Here is a 17,881-nt window from a genome sequence, read left to right as displayed (position 1 = left end):
ATGCATTTTACACAAAGTGTGACGGAAGCCTGGAAGAGAGAGGCAGGCAAATTTTTGTTGAGGGAGGACGGATGGTGAACTGAGAAAGATCCCTTGGGAAAGTCATGGTTCTGCTGAGTCTGGATGGATAGTTTAGCAGATAAACCAGTTGGCTGGGATGTGTGTTGGGGGTAGGGAGGAGGGAAGATATTCCAAGCAAAGAACAGAGAGCGGGGACTGAAATGCCAAGGGGCATGAAAGCGTCTCGTGTGTTTGTGGTGAGGGAAGGGCGTGTGGGTCTAGAAGGAGAGGAGGTTGGCTGGTGAGGCGGGCTTGCCAAAGTCCTTAGCGGTGGCAGATACACGAGGTGTGACTGGACTCTAACAAACTCGTGTCAGTTCTTGGCTTATAGCTTCACCAGAAGTCTGATTTCTAATTCACACGTTCAGAGACCGATTCTCTAGGTCATTCTTCGGCCGTAAGTGTTTTAAAGAATAACTTTTTCATGTCTGAGAGGAAGCAGGTGAGGCACGGACAACCTTATGGGAAGAGCATCATCCTGTTTTAGATAAAGGGTCTTAACGCAGTCTATCGGAAATTAGAAATCTGTTACATCGTCGATTTCTCCTTGCAGAAATCGTGTAATTTTGCGTAAACTGGTATTTACTGTGGAGTGTTTCTAAACACGGATACAAAAGAGCTCTGTTTTGGTCCAAATGATGAACAGCACCGGACCGAACCTTTAAATTCCCGTGAAAATTATGAAGCACAACCAGCAGTGTCTTTTGTTTACTTTCTGTATCAGTGCACCAGTAGAATACTAAATCTGCTGGGAGAAAACATATTTACGGATTGCTTCAAAATACAGTTTATCAAAGAAATATTGGGAAGGTAGGGCAAAGGACAGGTGTAGACCATGCAGACAATCCTTAATGAAAAGGCGCAGGTTTCCTTTCAAAACTCTGCCAATGGGGGCACCTGGGTGGCTCGGTTAAGCATCTGACTTTGGCTCAGGTCATGATCTCGCGACTCGTGAGTTCGAGCCCCGCGTCGGGCTCTCTGCTGTCAGCGCGGAGCCTGCTTCGGTTCCTCTGTTTCCCTCTCTCTCTGTCCCTCCCCAGCTTGTGCTTTCTCTCAGAATTTTGTCTCAAAAAAAAAAAAAAAATAAAAACATAAAAAAAAATCCCCCAGTGTATCAAAAATATTTTTATATTTGTTCACGATATCTGCGTGACTTGTTTACCTCACAGGATAAGATGCCAATGAGGAAGGATGTGTTTGCCTTCTTTCATCCTGTTGCCTTGAGGTTCATTTGTATATTTATATTTCTGCAAAACATATTTACATAAATATTTTTATATAGTTTTATGTATAGACATAAACGAACCTCGACGACAGGATGAAGTATGTTTATATGTCCATATTAGAACAAAATTTTGCTTTAACAAATGTAAGCTTTTTTATGCCTATGGAGAAAACTCCCTTTAATGGATTACGTAAACAGGCGTTTTACACGTTTGTTGTTTTAAAATGTCGTAGCTGAAAATACACTATTTTGAAAATCTGACGTTTCTATAGCAATGAGAAGAGAGCTGAGGTGACTTCATAGTAGATCTGAAGTACATTCCCCTTTTGGAAGAAACAGAAGGTTTCAGGAATAGCATGTGATGCAACATAAAAAAGAAAATGAGCCCTCCCATGAAAATTGAGCAGTTTTCGAGGGCGATCCTTTCCGATCTGTGGTCATTTGTCTTTCGAGAGTTCATGGTATCGGTTCGTGGCTAGGAAGAAGCCGTTTAGGCACAGCGAGTGTGACAAGCAGTGACATCACCTTAGGATAGAGGAGATCAGATTGGCATCACCCTTTCACATTTTTCTGCACTAATCCACTGGTCTCTTTTCTAAAAAGCATTCATGTGCGACAAGGCAGCCGTGCATAAACTCCCCACCAGGCTTCCTAATGAGTTGACCGAGAATCATGACCAGACCAGGTGGTAAAGTCACGTCAAGGCTTGGCAGCAGGCAGGCTTGCTCTGTGCTGGTGTGCGTGACCCCTGTGCTTTGGCTCCCGTGTTGCTGGCGATTTAACAGGAGGGGGACGGCGAGGTTACTTCATTCATCCGGTGTTTCTCGGAAGCGGAGGCCGAACGAGGCACTGTGAATGTGTAGGGAGAGTCTTATGCTCTGTTCAGTCTCATTTTTCACACGGAGCCTTGAGTTACCCCGTGATGTTTTATCCGTGATATCACCATGCCGTCACGTTTATTGAATGTCTACTCAGCAGTTTGCAGTGGGAGAGAGAGGTAGTCTAGGTCGTGCCCAGAAAGCAGTGTTACTTAAAGTGTAATTGAGGAGATGAGCAGCGTAAACAGAAGGCAATGATGTAGACAACTGCAATGAACACTCAGAGCATAAATGGATACGCTGTACAGAATTGGCCACTTGTGGTTGAATTAAAGGGGCAGAGAAATTGAAGGATGCCTCAAGGCCATTTCTCTGGATTCCAGGATTTAATTTCCTAGCTCCACCAATCTGGGAGCTCAGTGACTGTTTTATCCATCTAGTAGTTGGTTAGGGCCTGGAAACCAGTGCATGGCACCCACACACGAGGAAGTTGGTGCCCGAAATCTACACCGGAGACTTTTTACAAGATGGCAGTTGAATTCGTCATAACTCTTTGGGGACAAGTGAGAGAAACCCAGTCTGTAGTTAGTAGCTTAAGTGTGAAAGAGAACGCTGGCTCTGGAAGGGACCAGATCTGATGGAGTGATAGGAAGAGCTAAGTGACCTCTGTGCAGGGAGAGAGCGCGTCTTTTTTCTAGCATCACATACATATTTCAGGAAGAACTCAGATTGGCTCTTTTGGGTCTCAGGTACCCCTTGAACAGATGACTACCGCAGGGAGGGGAGTGGGGTGCCGTAGTGGTGAGGAGGGGCGGGGTCCGTTCCCAGAGAAGGGGCAGGGAACCTGCCAGTATAAACAAAATAACGACACAGCTCCTTTTGGTGGCCCATTGGTGAAACCAATTTAAATAGATCCGTGCTTATCCTGGGGTCATGCTAGACTGCCCTGGGGTCATGCTAGACTGCCCCTAGACTACTCTGATAGGTCCTTTTAACTCAGTTGGTATTCTTGTACCCTAAAGGATCTTGGAAGCTTGTATACTTGGAGGGGCTTGATGGCCTCTGGTAAGTGTTAAGGTTTCTTCTCATCACTGGGATCCTTGGTCTACGAAGCAGTCAACAAGAAAACATCCTTCCTGCATGTCCCAGGATTCCCCTTTTTAGATAAATGTATTTTCAAGTCCTTAGTGATAGGTCCGGTATGTTTTCCCTCCTGTGCTGGTTTACCAGTATAGGGTCCAGCTGGACAGTGGGCGGGGTGAGGGAATGGCCCGTTTGCCAGAGTCAGGCTATTTAGTCTACTTTTTTACACAATTTTTTTTTTTTTTCAAACCTTTCTTTTTTGGGGGCGGGGGAGGAGGAATTTCAAACTTCAAATTTTAAGGTAGGGTGTAAGGAACATTTCTTTTGAGAGTCCGTTGCCAACATGATGCCTCATCACCACCAGATATTTTAGTGTGGATTTCGCACAAACAAGGGCATTCTCCTGTAGTCCCAGGACAACCATCAAAATCTGGAAACTGATATTGATTTGTCACCGTCGTCCAATCCCCAGACCCCCTTCAAGTTTTGCCAGTTGTCCCGATAACCTCCTTTACAGCAGAAGCACCCGGGCTGGTCTCACATGTTGCATTTCCTCGTCGTGTTTCGTTTGCTTCCTTCCCCCGGGAACAAGCCCTTAGTCACCAGTCTTTCATGACACTTTTGAAGGTCAGTTAATGTTCCTCACTCTGAGTCTGGCTGATGTTTCTTCACGATTATATTCAGCTTAGGCATTGGCGACACGGCTCTGTATTCTCTTCACTGCACCCCTCCCAGGTGACATGTATTTCGCCCCATTACCAGTGACGTTCCCTTTGATCACTTGATTAAGTTCATGTCTGTCAGGCGTCTCCCCTGTAAGGTCACCTTCTTCCCTTTGTAATTAATGCATATTTTGTTGACAGTCCTTTGAGCCTAGCTCTGTATTTTAGTCCTCCTCAGACTTTTACTTTTTTCGTGTATTTATTTTTATCAGTACTGACTCAGGATTTCCTGTTTCATTCAGTGGGTTGTAATCCATCACTATTGTTATTTATTTTGATCCTTCAGTTGTCCCGCACGTGGCTGGTGTGAACCCTTGTAAGCACGCTTCTGTGTCCTTTTGACATGATTCTGTCATTCTTCCGGCCCTTACTGACGTTCTGGGACGTTCAGATGTTCCAGATGGGATATTTTCCCTGTCCATCTCTGGAATTGACCATTTCTCCAGGGATCCCTCTTTCAGTGAAGAACGGTATCTAGAAGCGAGGCAGTAGAGGGTGGGGGGCGCCTGGGTGGCTCAGTCGGTTAAGCGTCCGACTTCGGCTCAGGTCACCATCTCACAGCTTGCGGGTTTCGAGCCCCGCGTCGGGCTCCGTGCTGACGGCTCAGGGCCTGGAGCTGCTTCTGATTCTGCGTCTCCCTCTCTGTCTGCCCCTCCTCTGCTCGCGCTCTGTCTCTCTTTCTCTCAAAAGTAAATAAACATAAAGATAAAAATAAAACAACAACAACGACGAAGTGAAGCATTAGTACCTCAGGTACGCTTATTGCTATGGGGGTGGTGCTGCTTCTAGGCCCCTGTCAGTTGTCAGAGCTAGGAAGTATGTGTGTTTATATGTGTGTTAAATGTCATTAATTTCTGTGTCTCTGAGCTCATACCGATATCTCCAGTCCTGATATTTTTTTCCTTTTCCATACCTGTAACTCCCTTCTCTGGCGGTGAGACCCCTGCCTCCCGTCGTCTGCTGTGTATTTGCTTTTTTGCGACAACCACCCCCGCCATCCCCGTAGGTAGCAAGTTGGCCACCACTGCAGCTGGCTGCCCCTCCTCCCACCCGGGGAGGCTCCTGTGCCAGGCCACCCTTAATGGTGGCCACACTGATTTTTGGCCACCTTAGGAAACATCATGGAAAGATTTCTTATCCTTTGGTATCCTAGCCCAGGACTGCAGCTTTGTCGGGATTGGCAGACGGGACTACAAAGTAATACCTAGATGAAATTGTAACAGTAGCACATGCCCGGATGTAACTATCTGGACAAACATCCTCCGCTGGACCAGCACCGTTGGGAAGTTACACACTGATGCACAGGAGCTGCCGTTGCTGAAACAGGTGTGGAACACCTCCTTCTGGAAGCTGCTTTTATGACTGCTTTCTGAGCCCATCCAGGGCCTCGGCCTTGTTACTCTTCAGTCGTAGCCCTCCCCAAGAGCAACGAGAGCTGCTTACATGTCTGGGAAGATGATATTATTTGGGTTACTATTACTTGCTTACATGCTTTTCTTCCCTTCTAGACGGTGAGCCCCCGGGGAGGCTACCTTCCTCTTGTATCGTGTCCAAGGCAATATCTGGTTGCATAATTCAGTGAATGAATCTTCTTTTCGATTCAAACCATTTTCTCCAGCTTATGTGCCAGATTTAGCTCCAAATGACTCAGCTGTTTCCCCAAATGAAAACCACCCTCAAAGTATGACTATTTACCACAATTGACAAAAAAAATCCAAAGTATATATATGTCTCAGGCATTGGATACAGCATCAAAAGAGAAATTTTCACAGAGTTTGAAGCAGCCCCAAGGAGATGTCTCTAAGATTCCAAAGCGTCTATTTTCGAAGGTGGTGACATTCTTTTATTGTGTGCGTAAGTTGTGGTGTTTGTTGAAAGCTCCACGTCATGACTTTATAGCCAGTTAGTTTTTATATGCACCATAAACTAAATGCTGATAATAAGATCACAGCCACCAGAAATATCTCTCTTCGTTTTATACTTCACTGATGATGATTTATGATCTGTGCTAGTGAAGACATCGCAGAATGCTGTTCTCCCCACTGAAGAATGTAATACGTGTTGTTCAAAGCAATAACAGAACAATTATTGATATAAAATATCCATATCCTGCTCCTCCCCCGAGGATTCTACATTGTCCTTGTTCAAGGCCTCCGCCATGCCCTTCCTCATGCAAAAAGAGAAAGTTCAACGTAGAACAGAGGCAGGTCTACTCCAAGGGTGTACAGAACACAACAGTGGTCTTGTATGTCAGCGTATTTTGCTTCCTCCAAATGTTCGTGTAACTGGAATCTTTTCAAAATTAGCAACCACTGGGGCGCCTGGGTGGCTCGGTCAGTTCAACGTCTGACCTCGGTGCAGGTCCCGATCTCACTGTTCGTGGGTTCGAGGCCCGCGTCGGGCTCGGTGCTGACAGCTCGGAGCCTGGAGCCTTGCTTCGGATTCCGTGTCTCCCTCTCTCTCTTTGTCCCTCCCCTGCTCGCGCTCTATCAAAAATAAATAAACGTTAAAAAATGTTCTTAAACTAGCAACCTTGCAGATCGCAAGAGAAGAAAATGGGAGTTGAGCATGAAGCAATGTGCAGCCCAGTACGGGCGTTTATGTGTTTGTGGAGTGGACGGGGAGTGGGCGAGTGCAGATCAGAGCCGTGGACCTTGGGAGGGAGGCTGCCCCACTTCGGTCCTGAGACTTGGGTCGGAAGTTGTTGGGCCTCCGCGTGTGTTGACATTGGGGGCCTTTTGATGGCTCCTGTCGTGCCAGGCAGTGTGGTGTGTTGGGGTGTGGAGATCGGGATGAGGTTCCAGGTCGCAACCTGCAAATTCTGGGTGCCTGCCCTTGAGCTTGAACCTTACTTTCCTGGCTTCAAAACAGGAAGCTCGCACAGAGGTGCTGAGAGGTTTAAACTAAAGCACTCAGCGAATAAATGACGTAAATGGAGGTCTATCAAGACGTTGTCTGCCCTGCACTTCATGCTGTTTCGAAATCTCAAGATGGTGGTATTGCTTCCTTTCACCAATACATTTTCTTTCCCAGTCCCTGCCTACTTGCCAGAGGCCAGGGCGACTTCCCCAGATTTGCCATGCCCAGTGGGGGACTGGCTGAAGTTAATAGGGAAGGTTTCACAGAGGCAGGCGAAGAGAGACACCTTGAAGGAGAGGTTGGGTTTCTGTATTTGGAGAAAAACCAAGGGGAGGTTCTAAGTGGAGGGCATTTACTATGAACTTACCATTTAGATTTGGGGGTGGCAGGAACATAGTCATTCTGATGTTTCTTTTAAGGCTGTCAGGGCTTAATGAAGTTCCTCCTAGAGCCAGAGTCACACGTGCTTCTGATGGTTGGATCAAATGACGTACCCACCCCAGTATCAGGGAGCAAACTGGAATCAACAGTGCCACCAAGTGGCAACAGGCTAATCAGCAGGTCGAAACACTAAGACAGCAACTTCTTCCAGGGCTCTGCCCAAGTGTCTTTGTTTTTTTTTTTTCTCTCTAAAAGTATGATCAAGTGTCTTTTCCTTTGATAGATATGGAAAGAATGTTCTGGGATGTGAACCTTTCTCTGGCCTGTTGCAAAGTCTGTATAGACGATTCTTGTTTATTAAGCCATCAAAACCACTGACCGCTTGCCCAACTGAGCACGTCTTAGAAGTGATACCTCTGCATATGTGTGTTGAGGCCATTTATAAAAACAGAAATATAGGGCTGTGTGTGTTGGGATTTGAGAAGTATTTCAAGGTGCAATGACCAGGAAGGAAGGTCCAGGATGATAAACACTGTAGACAAGTTTAAATAGTACAGAAAATACAAATGTCTGTATTTAGGAAGGGAAAGTATTTACGTTATTACAGTCTGCGATCTTTCCATTTTTTATTTAGAGGGTTGTCTTTTCATATTGTGACAGTGTTCACTGTGGTAATTTGGAAGGTTATTTTAAAAACAACACATTTTACTTGCGATTAAAAACTGTGTAAGTCACGCAAAATGTTAAGATGCTAAAGAAACACAGAAACCTACTTCATTCCTGTCCATTCTTCTGTCGTGAAGACACCGGCACATTTCTGCTTATGCTGAGGTGTTCATTTTTAGGTCTGATTTTAGGGATAAGCTTCTGGCTTTGATTATTGCTTTCTCCCTTACTTCTCGTTTCTCTCTCCCATAGAATGCATTCGCTCTGCCTCCCTTCCCCTCTGCTCCCTACAAAACCTGGTTCTCAGAACAGGTTCAGTGATGAGAGCCACTGTTCTAGAACCAGTCTCTCTGTGTCTTTTTAATGACCCTGACTCTGCAGTATCCATTTTGCTCGATATCTTGGCTGTTTGTAAGATGGCTCTTCTGAGAGTGAAAGCACTTTCTTGTGGTCATTAATGGAATTGGGAAGCTCGTAGCTGGGGCTGCCAAGAGGTCTATCAGTTGTGTTGTGCCTAACGGGCGTTAACCCCAGAGGAGAGAGATCTCCTCCTCTTTCTGGGTTTGTGGGTGGGAGGGACCAGTGCTAGGGGATTTAGGAATGGGATGGAAGTGAGGACCAGAACATGAGGAAGGGGGGTACAAAGGTGAAAGGGAAGCAATACATCAGTAGCCTAATTCTAACCATGAAAATGGCAGTGGTTTTGTATTTACTTAAAAGCAATTTCAAGCTTCCCTTACCGTGCTGCCGCCATGAGGGGGATGCGTGAGGGAAAATGCTTTTATTTGTCTCCCCCACCTTTTTAAAAGAAAGTTCGATGCCTGATTTTTTAAGTACTGTTCCGAACAAGAAGCGAGCCAGACTAACAGCTTCGTTATAACGCTAGCATTACGATGCAGATCGCTTTTGAACTTGGGTGGCTGTTATTTTCATATGTCATTTTTGGGCTGGTCAAGTGCCCATAACACAAAAGCTACCATTTTCACCATTTTTCACAGTACAGTCCTGTGGCGTCAAGTTCCCGCGGTCTGGCAGTTTTTGCCACCGTCCATCTCTAGAACATTTTCATCTTCTCAAGTGAAACTCCCTTCCTCTTAAACACTAACTCCCCATCCTCCCCTCCTCCTAGACGCTGGCAACCACCGTCCCGCTGTTTCTATGAAATTGACCAATTTAAGGCACTTCATATACACGGGCTCCTGCACTCTTTGTCCTTATCTGACTGGCCACAATGTCATGAAGATTAATCTACGTTTCAGCATGTGCAGAATCTCCTTCCTTTTGAAGGCTCGGTCGTATTCCGTCATATGGGGACACATTTTGTTGGTGCGAATAGACGCTTGAGTTACTTCCACCTTTTGGCTACTGTGAACATGAATGGACCAATATCTGTTGGCGTTCCTGCCTTCAGTTCCTCTGGCTACGTGTCCAGACGTGGGAATGCTGGGTATTATGGTAATTCCGTGGTTAATTTTTTGAGAAGGTGCCCTACCGTTTTCCACAGTAGCTGCCTCCCTTACATTCCCACCGGCAGTGCACAAGGGTTCCAGGTTGTCCACAGCCTCGCCGACACTTGTTATTATTATTTTTTGTAATAGCTTCACCCAATGTGGGTGAAGTGTTATCTCACTGTGGTTTTGGCTTGCGTTTTTCTAATGATTGGTGATTCTGAGCACCTTTTTGTGTGCCATTCAGCCATTTGTATTTTTTTTTTTAAGAGAAATGTCCTTTCAAGTCCTCTGCTTATTAAAAAAAATTTTTTTAAACATTTATTTATTATTGAGAGACAGAGAGAGACTGAGCATGAGCAGGGGAGGGGAAGAGAGAGGGGGAGACACAGAATCTGACGCAGGTTCCAGGCTCTGAGCTGTCAGCGTGGAGCCCGTCACGGGGCTTGAATTCACAAACCGAGAGATCATGACCTGAGCCGAAGTCGGACGCTTTACTCACTGAGACACCCAGTCCCCACCCCCCCAATTTTTTTTTTTAATGTTTATCTGTTTTTGAGAGGGATAGAGACAGAGTCTGGAGGCTCTGAGCTGTCAGCACAGAGCCTGATGCTTGACCTGAGCTGAAGTCGGCTGCTTAACCAACTGAGCCACCCAGGTGTCCCTTCCTCTGCTTATTTCTAAATTGGGTTTTTTGTTATTTTGTTGTTGAATTGTAGGAGTTCTTTGTATATGCTGGATGTTAATCCCTCCTCAGAGAAATGATTTGCAAGTATTTTCTAAGCGTAGCTCTGTTGAAGGGAATTGATTATTTAAATGGAGGATGCCGTTGGCTGAGAAGTTCTGTCATCCTGCGATGTGACCTAATAGCTGCTTTGAGGACAAAGAAGGGTATCCTGTGGACAGGCAGTTCGTGCCGCAGAGCAGGGGCAGAAGATTGCGTTTTTGGGCAACGACATCATGTTTCTAGTTTGATGGGGTTGGCCATGGTAAAACAACTTCTGCTGCCTCTTCTTAGTGTGACCGGTTGATTCTGTGAAAACACTGCCATTGGGTGTAATGTCATGGATCGCAAATGTAACTGTGTGAGACCCAGGCAACCAAGTAATGGTGGCGCTGTCCTTAGGTCTTTTTACATCAGGGGACCGAAGAAGACAAACAGACTCTCCATTCACCGCTCTTCTGTTAATCCACTAGTGACACAGCCCGGGCAGCCACCAACCACTTTGAGAGGTGTTTTTTCCTTCGCACTGACGTGACTGTTTGTTGCCAGGTCCCTTCATGGAATTGCCATTCGGATGTCATCACTGCCTCTCGACGATGGGTATGCCATTCTTGGTTCAGGATAGAGAAATGTATCTTTCATATCTGATTTCCTTCTTTCATTTCCTTCTTTTTGGGGGGTTGTAGTCATAAAAGAAGAAGTCATGAAAGAGTAAATGAGAAACAACATTTTGCTAGAGATGCACTCATAGAATAGTCTCTTCACGAACAACATTCTCTGTGCAGAGGACCATATCGGTTTCTAGGAGGAAACCCATAGGGTGTATTTCTGCAATGAGCTGTCGGCCTCAGATGTACATCTAAGAAGTCACGGGGATGCGTGGAACAGGCATATTTATAAGTACAAGCACACATGATTAAAATCATAAACGTTTATGCTGAGGGGTGTGGATTGTATGGTTCTCAGGCCTAGGCGTGGGGAGAAACCACGGAGAGGCAAGGATTTTGAGCATAGTTTTGAAAGAAGGGAATGACGTGCGTTGGTGTAAAAACAAAATTGTAGTCGTAGTAGGCCTTTTATAGCATTCTCACCTCTTTGCCTCGTTGCCGTGTGTAACAAGAATCATGGGAATCCATTGCGTGTGAGGATTTGTTTGACTTTGGGTGGGGGGGGCAACAGGGGAAAGAGAGTGGTAAAGTTATTGAACATAATGAACAAAGTAGGGAATGCGTAACTTCTTGAGAGGTGATGGTAGGCCTTTCCAGACTCTGGTCCCTCTTTGTGGAGGTCACACAACGTGTGCCTCTTCGTCCCAGCCTCTGTCCTGGCCCAGAGTAGGCCCTGGTAGAGCCTGCATTGTGGAACAGTCGTCGCCTCTCTCTTGACTCATTTCGGTTGAATGCAGAGTAGAGTTGACCTCACAGCTGAGCCCAGAGCTGCCGGTGGCAGTGGGCCTGGCAGTGGGCCACCGTGGCATGCCCTTCTGTCCCTTGTCTTCCCCGTAATGGCAGCCAAAGCCCCATGGCCTGCGTGGTCTCTGCACGGTGTGCCTTTCACTTGGCCTGCACCTGTTTCAGAGGATTTGTCACTGGCTTCTGATGAACGTGGCACCTCTAGCGTAGAGGTGATCCCCAAAAGATGTCTGCGTAGAACCTCAGAACGTCACCCTTTTTGTAATAATGGTCATTGCGGATGCAGTTAAAGTACAGTTCTTGGATAAGAGCGTCCTGGATTGGGTGGGCCCAAAACCCAATGATAAGTGTCCTTATGAGAGACAAAAAAGGAAAGGACATTCAGAGACCAAGATTCTGGGAGGTGGGGCATGGAACCGATTTTCCCTCCGAACCTCCTGAAAGAGCTGGCACTGACAGGATCTTGATTTCAAACTTTGGGCGTCCAGAACCATGAGAGAACAAATTTCTGTTGTTTGAAGCCACAAGGTTTGTGGTGATTTGTTATGACTGCTGTAGGAAACTAATCCGTCCAGTTTACTGGATATGTTAGCCAAGTGGTCACTAAATGAACAGAAGGACACATGGGGCTTTAGGACAGGAAGAATCCTGGAGACACCTAGGTCAGTCATTTCCAGCCCTTGCACATTGGAATCATCTGGAGAACTTTTAAAAAGATAGGATCATTTTTTTTTTTTTTTAAATTTTTTTTTTTAACGTTTATTTTATTTTTGAGACAGAGAGAGACAGAGCATGAACAGGGGAGGGGCAGAGAGAGAGGGAGACACAGAATCGGAAACAGGCTCCGGGCTCTGAGCCATCAGCCCAGAGGCTCGAGCCCAGGGGCTCGAACTCACGGACCGTGAGATCGTGACCTGAGCTGAAGTCGGACGCTTAACCGACTGAGCCACCCAGGCACCCCTAGGATCATTTTTAAAGAGGGTCTCTGGGGGCTAGGGTAAGGGATTAAGCATCCTGGTGATTTTAATGCACAGCCTGGGTTCAGAACCACCGATCTCTTCCAACTGCCCCATTTTACAGACAAGGGAACGAAGGTTCAGCAAACCTGCCACGTGGGCCAGAGAAAGCTTAAAAAAAAATCCTTCTGCAAAGCATGAGAAGGAGAAAAACAACTTGCTCAAGGAGAACAGAAGGGGATGTTTGTAAAACAAGAAATTGGGGAAGCAAAGGAAAGAAATGATAGGTTTCGTAGGTGCTAGGAAAAACTCATCTGCTAATATTTTTTGGTCACCTCCCCCAACGCTGTAGTTAAAGTGTAGTTGTTCCCATAATACAAATACTTCCCTCCTTGGACATGCCTGCCAATTTAAAATGTTTATGAATTTTATTACCACCACAAATGAAGATTCTCAGGTTTGTTTTTTTTTTTTTTTTTTTTTTTTTTTTGGTTCCCTTAAGAAATCTGAATAGAGTCTCGATTTCTGTATGGCAAAGGAGATGAATAATTGTGTTTGCAGTCTTATTATGCTAAGTGTTTTAGTAAATAACACAGAAGATTTAATGTTCAGAGTAATTGTTTAAAAAAAAAAGAGAGAGTGTCTGTTGAAACAGGACCTGGGTTTCAGGGATGTGGTATTAAATCTAATCACCCCACTTACTGTATCCCTCCTTTGGAGACTCATAAAGATAAGGGCAATGGGATAATTGGGATATTATGTACTCTTTAAAACAGCATGATTTAGTCCAAGTAGGAATTGCTGGGGCTCCAAATTAATCCCCTGGGGAATAAATGAAAAATATATATGTGCTATATTATGGAGGTATATATTCTGGTGCTTTGATATCATGGAGTGTCTCACATTAATCCGTCATTAATTTTAACCGGGGCAATCTGACGGTGATTAAAGCATATCTAGATAATCAGAAGCTAAAGAAGCCCACCGAGAGATTTACTTAAATGATCTAATCAGCTTTTCTTTTCATAGAAGACACAAAACTGAGGTCCTGACAACTCGAGGGCATTAACAATCCCAGGGCACTTTTCATAAGAGTCCGGGTATTTAGCCCCAGTGTCCTGGCCAAATTCCAACTCAAGTAATGCCGTTTTGCCTCCCGAAAGTCCCCCTGCAGCTACCCGTGGATACAGTATTATTCTTCCCTTCCTGTCCCGAAGCGTGAGGCTTTGTGTGGAGGTAGGCACTGCGCAGCAAATCCCATGCTTCATTTCTATGCTGAGTGCCTGCCTTTTGGCTAAGCTGCCCTAAGTACATGGTAGGGGGTATTTACACGGCTTCCATCTTAAGGGGGGGAAATTGCAGAAGATTTATTCTTCCGGAAAACGTGTTTCCGTCTTTTGTAAACCGTGATACTGTGATTCATATTGTTAGATAAAATCAGATAACCATCAGCTATGGATATGTGTGTACGTTTTTATTTCCTTGCACCTTATTTTGTGCTGTAGGTTAGAACAACTACGGTGACCGGTGAGACTTCTATTCTAGCGCCCATGCCAGGTTGTGTTAAAATTTGTAACACGAACCCTTTCTTGATTTGTTAAGAAAATGTAAATAGGGGCGCCTGGGTGGCTCAGTCGGCTAAGCGTCCGACTCTTGGTTTTGGCTCAGGTCGTGATCTCAACGGTTTGTGAGTTTGAGCCCCGCGTCTAGCTCTGCACTGACGACACAGAGCCTGCTTGGGATTCTCTCTCTTTCTCTCTCTCTCTCTCTCTCTCTCTCTCTGTCTCTCTCTCCCTCCCCCTCCCCCCTTCTCCCCCTCCCCCCCCTCTCTGCTCCTCCCCTGCTTGGGCTCTCTCTCTCTTTCAAAATAAATAAATAAACTGAGAAAAAAAAAAAAAAGAATATGTAAGTAGAGATTTAAAAGTGCTCCAAAATGCAGAAAACTTAAGTGTGGAATGTTGAGATTCAGGGTGCACAGGTTAATAGTCCTCTAGGGTTCATTGAAAAAATCCTGATTCGGGGAGCAAAGGGATTTATTCTTTTGGTGTGGCCAGGGGTTTCATAACAGTAAACCCGACAGCTTGATAAACTATTCTGTTCCTTAGAGAGAGGAGTGTTTTCCTGCTGATGGGCAGAAATGCAGTGAGCAGGGAGGACTTGGTTGCTTTTCATGAACAGGACTGCTCACGGCACTGGGAAGTGGCTCTGTATCCCCTCTCTCTTGGAGGATTGGGGGAAACCAGGAGAGAACTTCTTGAGGGATTAAGGGAAACCTAGGCGGAAGACTGGGAGAAAAGTGTTTCATACAAACTGGGAAATAGTCACAACGAAAAAGATGAGCAAGTTCGTAGGGTACCAAGGGGATAACCTAAATATTTCAGGTTTTAAAGGTTGAAACTTACATAGCAAGTTAGATCACTAGCCAGGATTTAGACATTCAAGCTCCCTTCCTCATTGTTTCGTTCTTTGGCTTTAGCCAGGACTAAAGTCCTGTTGCAAAACAGCAACTCAGCACAAACTCTCACTGCTCTAGAGGACGTGCAGGCTTGCAGAGCTGACGGTCCCAGGGTTATCACGTTTCAGCCCTTCTCCCTCTCTCAACTCTTTTCCAGGTAGCCTCTTGCCTTGTGGTGGGAGATGGCTTCCTTTCAGCGTCAGGCTTATATCCTAGCCAGCTCAGCAGAAAGAGCTTCCCTTCCCCAGTAGTTTGAATGAAAGCTCCAAGATTATTTGGCTGGGTCTGATTTCAGTCACATGCCCATCTCTGTGGCCAGGAGGATGACTCAGACAGAAGGGGAAGGGGTAGGGGTGAGATGAGCTACACTCAAACCAGAGGGACTGGGTGCGTTCCAAAAGGAGAGCGCAAACGGATGTCACCAGGAGGGGGAATATGGACGCTGAGCGCCAAAATGGAAACGTTTCTGACATGTGAATTATAATGCATGTATTGAACACTGCTGACCTACACTTGTTTTGATTCTGTAAAAGAGGGTTCAACACATTTGACTGTGGGATCATGGAGCTGGTCCCCTGGTCCCATTTCCCACCTGGTAGAGAGAACTTCACATTTTCGGTGTCCGTGCCAACTAGTCTTTCAGCTTCTACTTGACTTCCTCTAGGGATATTGTGTTTATCACCCCATAACGCAGCGCATTCATTATGACTTTGTGCTACCGGTCCCCCTTGAGTCTGTGCTGATGGTCCCTTCTCTGCGCTCTGGAGTTATGTGGAGTGAATTTAATCTTTCCAAGCCATAGTCTCTCAGCTCTTTTCAAATTTCCTTTTATCTCTTGGCTGGACACACCCATTTCTCTTCGTTGTTCCTTTCTCCTCCTCCTCCCCCGTTTCTGCTCTTTCTTTTTCGTAATATAAGGAAAGCTTATAGGTGCTCATTATCGGAGGGAACTCTGTCTCCCCAGTTTCATGACAGTTGTGAGACGTGTAATTCATTTTTAGAAGTTTCTCAAGTTTCTTTATGAATTACAGTTTGGGGCTCAATATGAAGAGTTTGTCATGAAAGTAAAATTTAAAAATAGCACTCTCAAAACATTTATGTATCCAATTTTACAAGTAAAGTCAAATGATTTCAGAAGCATAGGCTGTTAAACCTTGTGTGTGTGTGTGTGTGTGTGCGTGCGTGTGTGTTCTAAGTATTCTATAAGATGGGGCAAGTGGGACATGATTGAAATAATTCTGGAGTGTCCTTAAATAACCCAAGAATATAAATATTCAGCCTAACTGTAAGAGAACAATGATTTTGTAGATCAGAATTAGGATTCTAAAGCACACTTGACCTAGTAAATGAACTCCTAAGAAAGGATGTCTCATTGTTCTCTCTGTGTTGCTATGTTTTCAGCACGGTAAGTCCAAGCAAAGAATATTGAAACCTTGCCTTTTTAAAGGAAATTCAGAGGCTTGAATTAATAATTCCCTGCTTACGTCAGTCATTTCTGGGTTAGTGTCACTTTCCTTTAGCTAAATATCTCAGACATTATTTGTTTGAGAAGGTGTATGTCATTCTATTTCCTGGTTTTTCTATTTTAAATCAGGTCTCATTAATCACTAAATTTTGTTGCAATTCTTAGCTTTTATTTTCATTTATAAGCACTGGCATGGACACAATTGAACAATGAATTTCTATCATCTTTGTAGGACATGACAGATGCTATTTGTTTCATTTATTTAGGTGATTTTTACTGTTTTCACCAAAAGTTCACTAGTAGCTACTTCACATACGATATGTCAGGTCTGTGAAGGTATGTGGAGAAGGGAATTTGTCAGTGGTGCTTCTTACAAGATAGGAAGGAGAACCCGGGTGGACTTCAGAATGAGTTATCCAAAAGCCTGTGAGAGTGGAAGGAGTGACCCGTGTCTTGGGGAAGATCGCCCTGCACTCTCTTCCCTTTTGCACAGAGCTTCACGCTGATGGGGAAAGACTGATGGACCCCGAGTTGGCAGAACTGTTAGTCCGTGAGTGAGACGGATTGAGGGTGAAGGTGTGGAGGTAGCAAGTCACTGGGTGCAGTGGAGGCGTGCAGCTGCTGGCGGGGGGACCAGAAGAGCTCCGTGTCACATGCAATTCCCACTGAAACCCATCACCCCGCCTGTGTTAATGTTCTTACCCAGTGCAATTTCTTTTCCAGTGACTGTTCCAGGAATAACGTGCCAGATGGAGTGCGAGTATTCCCGGGTCGGGTGATAGGCTGTTACCAGTCCTATTTGCTCACCAGCCCCTGGGGCTTTTCAGCTGCAGGATTAAAGGCTAATACTAAATGACAGACGCCAAATGGGCAATCCTCATACATAGTAGGTGCTCAATAAATGCCACTGGATTTGAGTGAAGACATTAGTGGTGGATGGGGCACCTTTTGCAATAAGAAACCTGCATTAAGACGTTACCATATTTTAGAACAGTCTCTACCTACAGTTCAGAAGCAAACAGCTTCCTTCCTTCCCACGGTTTTTTCTTCATAAACAAGTATCTTCTGACAACTGCTCTGTACTCAATTCATCTTAAGCACTGTGTGTGGAAAACAATCCTGTAATACTTGTTTTTCATAAAGTTGAGGCCGTGTACCTATTTTTTTGGCCCCGACACTTGCTTTTTTTTTTCTTTTTATCATTTCAGATCCTCCCAAATGATTGTCAAATTGGAAGAAAACAGAACAACACTTAAAAAAAATTTTTTTTTTAATGTTTATTTATTTTTGAGAGAGAGACACACAGAGTGTGAGCGGGAGAGGGTCAGAGAGGGAGACACAGAATCCGAAGCAGGCTCCAGGCTCTGAGCTGTCAGCACAGCACCCAATGCGGGGCTCGAACTCAATGAATTGTGAGATCATGACCTGAGCCGAAGTCGGACGCTCATCCGATTGAGCCACCCAGGCGCCCGAAAACAACACTTTTATTCACTCGCGTGTTAAACCGAAATTTGGGGTCAATTTCATAATTTAAATACAAAAGAAACTTGCAAGAGTTCCTTCTCTGTAAGGAAAGTATGTGCTGGTGGGTCAGATTTTTCTCTTCA

At 45.1% G+C, this 17,881-nt stretch overlaps 1 protein-coding gene across 2 annotated transcripts in view; it reads left to right on the top strand.

Annotated features, from left to right (window-relative positions):
- Positions 1 to 17,881, top strand: part of NEBL (nebulette) — a 357,579-nt gene that overhangs the window by 69,940 nt on the left and 269,758 nt on the right. The window lies entirely within an intron of this gene.

The sequence above is a fragment of the Panthera onca genome, chromosome B4 (genome assembly GCF_046562875.1).
Source record: "Panthera onca isolate mPanOnc1 chromosome B4, mPanOnc1 haplotype 2, whole genome shotgun sequence".
Lineage (NCBI taxonomy): Eukaryota > Metazoa > Chordata > Mammalia > Carnivora > Felidae > Panthera > Panthera onca.
This window is presented reverse-complemented; position numbering and strand designations above follow the sequence as displayed.